The sequence below is a fragment of the Setaria italica genome, chromosome I (genome assembly GCF_000263155.2).
Source record: "Setaria italica strain Yugu1 chromosome I, Setaria_italica_v2.0, whole genome shotgun sequence".
Classification (NCBI taxonomy): Eukaryota; Viridiplantae; Streptophyta; class Magnoliopsida; order Poales; family Poaceae; genus Setaria; species Setaria italica.
The window spans coordinates 5,403,754-5,412,643 of record NC_028450.1 but is presented as its reverse complement, the minus strand read 5'-3'; the positions used below and the strand labels follow the sequence as shown (position 1 = coordinate 5,412,643).

The 8,890-nt window shown below is 47.6% G+C and overlaps 1 pseudogene; it reads right to left on the bottom strand.

The window, feature by feature from the left end:
- Positions 1 to 6,144: 6,144 nt before the first annotated feature.
- The window catches only part of LOC101776799, a 9,785-nt pseudogene continuing 7,039 nt past the window's right edge, over positions 6,145 to 8,890 (bottom strand).

Below are 8,890 nucleotides of genomic sequence, written 5' to 3'. Positions count from 1 at the left end.
TGCCTTTTTCTTCTCCCTATCTTCTCTTCTTTTTTTTTCCCTTTTCTTTTTCCCCTTGACCCTTCTTCTCTTTCCTTCCTCCTCCCTAGTCCATAGACATGGCTTTTTTACGATTTTAGGAGCAATTTGCCTTTTAGCTTTGCTTTATTTTTGTTTTGAAGCTTTCTTTGCCCGGTCGACGCCGCCGGTTTTCATCTGTTCCCACCCAAGCTCTAGCAAACGAGGAGAGTACGGCATCCGTCCCATCAACTACATTCTCGATGTCAAAATTGATCTACTTTCAGGAATTCGCATGTTAACTGGATTGGTGTGAAATTGACTTAAAATTAAATTTTCCTCTTGATGGAGTTTAAAATATTTTATAGTTAATTGTAGATCTTAATGCAGAGAAAAGAGTGCACCGAGAGCCTACTTAATTGCCGTTGATTTCTCTCACAAAACTCATCGCGTCCATGCCGGATGCCACATGACTATCAAACGAGATCGGGCATCCATAAAAATAGAACGGTAGGTATTGCAATATTGCACATAACTTTGGCGTCAGAATTAGGGTCTGAACTATATTTTTTCTAAAAACAACTATCCTACAAACTTATAATTCTTAGTATATCTTTTTTTTCTTTTGATTTACCATTCTTCGCATGACCTCGCCTGGAAGCACGCATGTGGCGAGGACATGCTCAAGAAGAAGGCCCTCGAGCTGGCGCTAGGTGACAACAGACTCCAGGTGGAGAAGCTCTCCGGCGATGAATCTTTGGACGGCAGCGCATCGAGGCTGGGTGGTGCGGTAGATCCATGGGGAAAAAGTTTCTCCGATGGCGGTGGAAGGAGCTATCCGGTGGGTTTCTTTTCATAATTGTTGCTTCAAAAATTAGAAACACAACTTTTGTTCCTATTTTCTCTTATATTTTTGTCTTTTTGGATTTTTTTTCCTCCGTGATATTTCTTTCCAAATGTTAGGAACACAATTTTTCCCTAACTTTTTTCATAACTTTTGTTTCCTTCGAATTTGGTTCCAAAGTTTTGTCTATAACTCTTTATTTTCAAATTATGTTCCTAACTTTCAAAAAAATTTATTTGAATTTTTTGTTTCTCTAGATTTTTCAAAAAATTGATATCTCTAAAATATTTTGTCTCCAAATTGTTTATACAAATTATGTGCGCGTAAATTTATACACGTACATTTTGTTTGCATATAATATTTTTTTATAAAGGGAACGGAGATTTAGTTAAAAAAACATGATTTACTCTTTAATTATCCATTCGTTCACCTTTCCTCTTTATTACCTCGTCCTTTCACTTTCTCTGTTTTTTCTCGCACTCTCTTCTGCGCCTTTGTTTTTGTTTCCATATATTTTCTGTCTAGCGCTTCGTGGCCTCCACTATTCTACCATCGTGGATTGCCCCTCAGTGCAGGCAGGGCTGGCAGTCTGCCACAGCCGTGGCTCCGCGAGCGTCTGGTCGTGGTCGCCCCTGCCTCTGCCTGCATGCCCACATCGCTGCCTTCTCTGATTTCTCTGAAAGCTGGGACGGGTGGCGGAGACCGGCCGGCGAGGAGGCTCCGTCCGGTGGCGGTGGGTTAACCAACCAATACCAACCAAACCAGAACTTAGGTCAAAGAGACTTCGGCGCTTGTAGCACGATACTATTTAACACTGTGGTACTGTAGCACGATACTATTTAACACTGTGCATTACCGTAGCACGATATCGAAACGGATATCGAGATCTTAAAATGAACGGGAAGAAGGTGAAGTCAGTGAAGACAAAAGTGGCTCACCGTGACTTCGGGGGTGTTTGGGAGCACTCCACTCCAAATTTTTGAGCTCCACTCCACCAACTCCACCACATTGCAGCTCCACTCCACCGACTCCAAAAAAATACCAGAGCTGTCCACATGTTTGGCAAAATGCATAGATCCAGCTCCGAAAATAGAAGATCTTGCTGTGTAAAGTCCATTATACCCATGTGAATGGGTCCCACTTGTCAGTGTCCTTTACTTCTCCCCTTCTTCTCCTCTTCTCCTTTGCTCGGAGCAGGCAGGCCGCGCAGGACCGGCGGGCAGGCGGGCGGGGGCGTGCGGCGCGTGGCGGGCCGCGGCGGCGCGGCGGGTGGGGACGGGCGGGCGGCGCGGGCCGCGGCGGGTGGGGACGGTCGGCAGGCGGGGGCGGGCGACGGGCGGCGCGGGGCGGGCAGGGGCGGGCGACGCGCGGCGGTGGGTGGCGCGGGGTGCGGCGGGTGAGGAGCGGTGGCGGGTGGCGGGCGGCGGGCGGCGGCGCCGGGCGGCGCAGGGCGCGACGGGCGGGAGCGGCACGGCAGGCATGGCCGACCGGCGCGACGGGAGCCTTTTTTATTTCGCGAACCGTTACGTTGTGTAACGAGTGGCAGTGGTGGGTAAATACCCACCAACTCCACGAGGAGGTCTGTAAAACGGATTTTTGGAGCACCTCTTGAGGTACTCCACAAAAAACGTGGATCTACCCCCTGCTCCACCTTTTTTCCTGGAGCCGGAGTTGCTAGAGCTAGACGTATTTGGCTGCGAAATTTTTGAAGTTGGTGAAGTGGAGTAATTTTTCGTGAAGTAAAGTGCTCCCAAACACCCCCTTCGACTCCGCGTACTAGTACTCCTACAGTACCATACTATCCCTAAATTATTCGCGAATCCGCGGTGGGCTGCCGCGCCTCGCTCGCCGAAGAGCGGTGGCGTGCCTGCAGCGGCCTACGCTGCGGGGACTGCGGCGGTGGCGACTGGGGGGGCTGCGGGCGCCATGTGCGTGAGCTGCCGCGGCTGTCCCGTGCGGGCAGGCATCAGGCATGGGTGCATCGTGCATGGGTCCTGCCGCTGCCTGCGCGGTGGGCGAGATCGGGAGGGAGGTGGGGCTCGCCGCTCCGCTGACAGGTCGCCGCGTTTCATGGCTTGCGCTTGCGCAGGCTATTAAATTGGGCCACGCCAGCGGAGTTTTCCCAGCTACAAGTCTAGCGCGCTCCTTTTTTTTCTTGGCTCTGTTTTTAACTTATAAGGATTCGGAAGAGTACTTTTTTATGTACTAATACTTATGTCCACTAAACATGCCAAAGATTCTCAAAGTTAGTTATCGTGATGTTTTCACTGGCTGATGCTGAGTAGGCTCATGAATTGTATTAATTTCAAAAGTAGAGAGGTTATTGCATTACACGAAGACTCACGAAGACTTTTTTTTATCTTATCGTGCAATTATATTTTTACGCTATGTGATTTTGCCCTTAACTATTCACGAGTCAATGCAATTTTGCCCTTGATCTTTGCATATTTGCCTCTATTTTGACCATTGATTAGGGGCAAAATCGCATTGACTTGTGAATAGTTGATGGCAAAATCACAAAGTTGAGAAAATAAGGATAAAATCACAATTACACTCCAAAGTAGGAGTATGGATGTAAATGTCCCCTAGCCATTCGCCTACTCCATGTTGATCTTTACACATAAATGGAACCCCGTGCCATCATTATAAACACACAAGATGTACGTGCGATTAGCTGGTCCATAATAAGATCATTTTTAGTTGGGAGTTTCATCTTGTGGTTTTCAAGAGTAGCGTGTCATCAAACTTTAAGTTTGAGTAGATGAATGAACAATGTTTTATTTCGCGGTTTAAATTGCGAGGCATATGATTGGATGTAATGAGATGAGATGAACCTCTTTAGTCCCCAATACTAGTTTCATCATATTTTAGAGTCTTGGAAATAGTGTATACAAAATTTTATCTTGATGAAACTTATTCCTTCTCATTAGCAGCTATGTCATCAAAATTGTTGAGGCATCACATCATTAAATTAGAATGAAATTTCTATATAGCACTAATATTCAAGAGACACAATAGAGTATTGACTTGCACGGCACAGCATGTGTGTACATGGGGTGCGTAGCTCTCATAAACGCTCGTACCGCCCGCGAGCACATGATGGGCGATGATGCGCCACGCGCCCACGCCCGCCCCCCGGTGGTAATGATGAACGCACGGCTTGCCCAACGGACGCGCGCGGCCGAGGTGCCGGTCGGGTGCGTGCCTGACGAGTGCCGGCGCACATAATTCCTTGCGTCCGGCGCGACAGAGGAGAGGAAGACCACCCATCAGCCATCACCATCATGAGAATTGAGCGCCTAGCAGCGCCGCCCCACGACCCTTCCCGAATGATGCCACGGACCACGGCGGCCCAACAAACTTGGCACGGATAGGTATTCCAGCCATTTGCAGCAAAGGACGAGCATAGTGTAAAACTAAATTTGTATGCATTTATGCGTAAAGGCATATTCCATGAACTGGATAACAATATTTCAACCTATATGCAAAAACACACGAACACGGTTTTTTGAAAAGCAAACGTATACGTACGTACATCTCTCTCGCAGAAGCTTGCACTCTTGGTTTTATAACTTTATAATGGTACATGATCACATTTTGGAGTGTCAAAGATCTAGCACTGCACATGCACTAAGGCAAGTCTCTGTAAAAATTTCATAAAGAGTTTCATCAACATTAATTTCTATGCCACGTCATTATTTTTCTAATTTGATAAGGCCTTTTATAAGGAAAGAGGATGGAGTTTCATAAAATGAGAGAGAAATTTTCTCACCATGAAACCTAGTATGCACAGTTACCAAGTTTGCAATCTTAGTAACAGTGTAATGAAATTGTATGTTAAAACTGGCCTATGCATAGAATTTGGCTGTGGCACGGGTTATCCAACAGTTTACAAGAAAGGGAATGGAGCGAACAGCAAAAACGCCTTCCACTCCTGAACGGTTCGTGGGAGTGTACGCACGACGTTGGCAGTTGCCAAATTTGATTGGTGCGTGGAACAACTGGCACGGGCGCACGGCATACATGGACTGCACCCACTGCTTGTTGCATTATTCTTCAGTTTTATATACAGATCCTTTTTTTCGGGTTCTTCAACAGTTTTATAAACAGACTAACAGAGCAACTTGATTCTGCTTCTTTCTAAAAAAAATGCCGCGACTTGATAATTCTGAAAAACAAATATTGCAAACTGAGGGCAACGATTGTTTGGTTTTTGCAAACGTATACGATGTCGGGCCCAATTCCCATCGGCCTTTTCAGGCCTATCTCATGAGGCCCACAACCAGAACTAGCCCACACAGAAGCCCAAGATTTAGAATTCGTGAACCCGCACCAAAATAGCAGCATTGGGGACCAAAGCCAACGGCGGCGTCCTCGCCGCGGGTGGTGGTCACTGGTCAGCGCGGCGGCGGGCCTGCCTGACGCGGCTTGCCGCCTCCTTCAAGCGATACGGCGTCGCAATCGGGGCGCAAGGTTGCAACCCCCACCGGATTCGGCAGCCACTGCGCCGCCGACGCCGCGCGCCGGATGGACCCTGTACCGGCGACACCAGGGGTCTCTCTCCGACCTTGAGCTGGTACAGCCTCCAACTCTAATGCACTAGCACGTACTACTAGCATACTACAGATCTTCCCGTATGAATAAATTCAGAGCAGCATCGCACATCTCGTCGCCCCGCGCCGCAGTCCATCAGGCGCCACCACGATGCCAGCAGCTCCGTTCGCTCCGACCAGGTGATACACTCGTATGGCCACCAATTCTGCTGAACCGGAATCAGGCTCTAGTTCCAGGCAAATCCAAATCAATATCGCGCTTGAGCATACGCTAGGATTTTTACTCCTAGTTGCAAATATGTGGTACGGTGTGAATTCTTGATACTGGATATGGATGAAATTATTGGAAATGACCTCAAAATTTTATCTAACTTGTTCAACTTTATAGTTCTGGTTCAAATGGGCTGTGAAGAACTTGGCTCTGAAACTATAAGCTAGAATTGTAATACCTGGGAAAAATAACTTCTGCTCCCCCTTTATTGTTTTGGCCGTGTTTTTTTTTTCTTGTAAGCTGCAAGAGAATAAGATGAAATGCAGCATAATGTTCATTTTCTCTCAGATTCCTTGACCTTCTCAGAACTACAATACATATCCCATATCAATCAAGAAACTACAACCGTGATACGCTACTATGCACTGATAGAGCAATTAAAGATAGCGTTGAAGGAAATTTTAATAGTCTGGTAGCAGTCTTCCTTATTGGTTAATCCAAAGTGGTGGCACATTTTAACAGGACTGCAAATCTAGAGCTCATGTGTTTTCATGCAAAATCACAGTGCTGGTTGTCTGGTTGCCTCCTTGCTGCAAATTAACCAACCCAAAGTATGTCCCAGCAGGACCCTTGGCCATGAGGGATGCATGTGTGCCTGTCTCAGCAACAATTCCTTTCTCAAGCACAATGATCTGGTCACAGTTCTGAATAGTGCTAAGCCTGTGTGCCACCGCGACACTTGTCCTGCCAACCAACAGTCGATCGAGTGCCTCTTGTACAACCTTCTCAGAGTGGTTGTCTAATGCACATGTAGCTTCATCCAGTAGCAAGATAGCAGGGTTCTTCAGAATTGCACGGGCAATTGCAACGCGCTGCTTTTGGCCTCCTGACAATTGAACACCTCGCTCACCACACCATGTGTCATATCCATCCTTGAGGCTGCTAATGAAGCCATGTGCATTGGCAGACCTTGCTGCATTCTCAATTTCTTCCTCATCAGCTGTTTCTGTGCCATATACAATGTTCTCCCTGATGGTACCTGCAAACAATGCTGGCTCTTGGCTGACCAATCCAATGTGCTTTCGCAAGTCTTGGAGGTTATATGTTTTGATGTCTCTGCTGTCAATCTCTACTACCCCGCTAATTGGGTCATAGAACCTCTCTATAAGCCCAATGATGGTTGACTTGCCTGAACCACTTTGCCCAACAAGTGCTGTTGACTTATCTGATTGAATGCTCAAGGAGAATCCTTTAATATGATCACATTTGGCCTCGATGGATATGCAAAATGAACTCTTCTAATGTACACCTCGCCTTTGAGCTTCTCTGGTCTATATCCATCAGGGCTGTCAGGATCTATTTCTGTTACCCGATCAAGAACGGCAAACACTGAAGCTACTGCATCAGCACCCTTTGCAAGATCTGTTGTAACACTACCTGCATCTGCAATCACCATACTTGTTCTTACTAGAATCAAGAAGGTTTGGAAGAAGGCCTTCGAAGTAACGTGGTGCCCAGCCATGAGCATTCTTTTTTTTTTTTTTTTGAAACGAGCAGGCAGGAGAGCTGCCGCTGTATTAAAAAAGAGGAGTGCCCGAAGGCGAAACAATTAAGTAATTACATGCTGCGCACTGCGAGCTTAGAACACTGGTAGGAGGTAAACTGAAAGAGCGCCTTATATACACTCAACTACGCCTCGCGGCGTCCAAAAACCGACCGAGGTGCACCGCACCAGCCGACACCCATGTAGCTGCCTCATCTCTTATGCGAGCTACCAAACGGGGGAAGGATTGCTCCTGTCGATGGAAAACTCGCGCGTTGCGCTCTTTCCAAACTTCCCACAGGACTAAAATGATGAAGGATCTAAATCCTCTTTTGTCAGGGACCTGCTCGCCTGCTAAAGCCGTCCACCAGTCATGCAGAGTGTCATGCGCATCCCAACGTTCTGGTTCAATGCCCGGGCACCTCGTCCACTCGCTAAGTTGAGCCCAGACATTCCTTGTGTAACTGCAAGCGGTGAACATGTGGGGTCCCGTCTCCTGCGTTGCTTCGCAGAGAACACAATTTGGGTTACATGGCCAACCCCGTCTTTGCAACCGGTCCGCTGTCCAGATTCTGTCTTGAATCGCCAGCCAGCTGAAGAACTTACACTTTGGAGGTGCCCATGGTTTCCAGATGATAGCTTCTAAGTTGGTGTTTGTGGACCCGAAAAACTGTGCTCGGTATGCTGATCTCGTGCTATAATGGCCGTCGGCCGTCAATTTCCAACGAATGGTGTCCGTTACCCCATGTCGAAGTTGCAGGCGGCTCGCCGCATTCCAGATTTTCTGCAGCTCGATGAAGTGTGTGACCGAAAAGCTCTGGTGCTGAAGATCAATATCTGTGACCCAGGCATTATTCGTGATGGCTTCGCGCAGCGATCTATTCTTTCGTTTTGAAATGCGGTGAAGGTTGGGCGCCATGTCCCTGGGCCTTTGGCCGTCGATCCAGCCACTGTCCCAAAAAGAGATCTTGTTGCCATCGCCGATTGTTATAGTGGTGGCTGCCGCGAATAACTTCCGATCAGACTGCGTGCAGGGGATATCACAGTCATCCCATAATGCGTTCTCATGTATCCATTGTTGCCACAACCACCGCAGACGTAGCGCTCTGGAGAATTTCCCCAGGTGTAGAATCCCAAGGCCGCCCCCTTTCTTATGTCTGGCGGTCCGCGTCCAGTTCACCTTACATTTCCCGCCAGTGACATTCTCGTTACCGGCCCAGAGGAACTGTTTCCTTTTGGTATCGATGGCCTTCATGATTTGCTTTGGTGCTTGTAGAGCCGTGAGTAAATAAACCGGCTGGGCTGTCAACACTGATTTGACAAGTGTCAAACGCCCCGCTGTGGTCATGTTTCGTGCATTCCAGGTGTTGAGTTTCTTAAGTGCCTTGTCGATCAACGGTTGGAAGTCTACCATTTTAAGACGTGAAGTAGATAGCGGAAGACCAAGATATTTGGTTGGAAAAGTTCCAATCTTGGCTGGCATGCTCTGTAAAATGTCTGTTAGCACTATCCCTTGACAGCGGATCGGCAGAGCTGTTGACTTTTGGAAATTGGCTTTAAGTCCAGTCGCCTCGCCGAACATAGTCAATAAGTTCACTAGCGCATCAATCTCCGCTTTTCTTGGCGCATGAAAATAGCCGCATCATTCCGCATAGAGTGAAATCCGACAGAAGGCCCGCGGCCTTCTTAGTTTGGAAAATATACCCATTCCGTGCTATGTGTAGTAGCTTTTGTAACGGTCA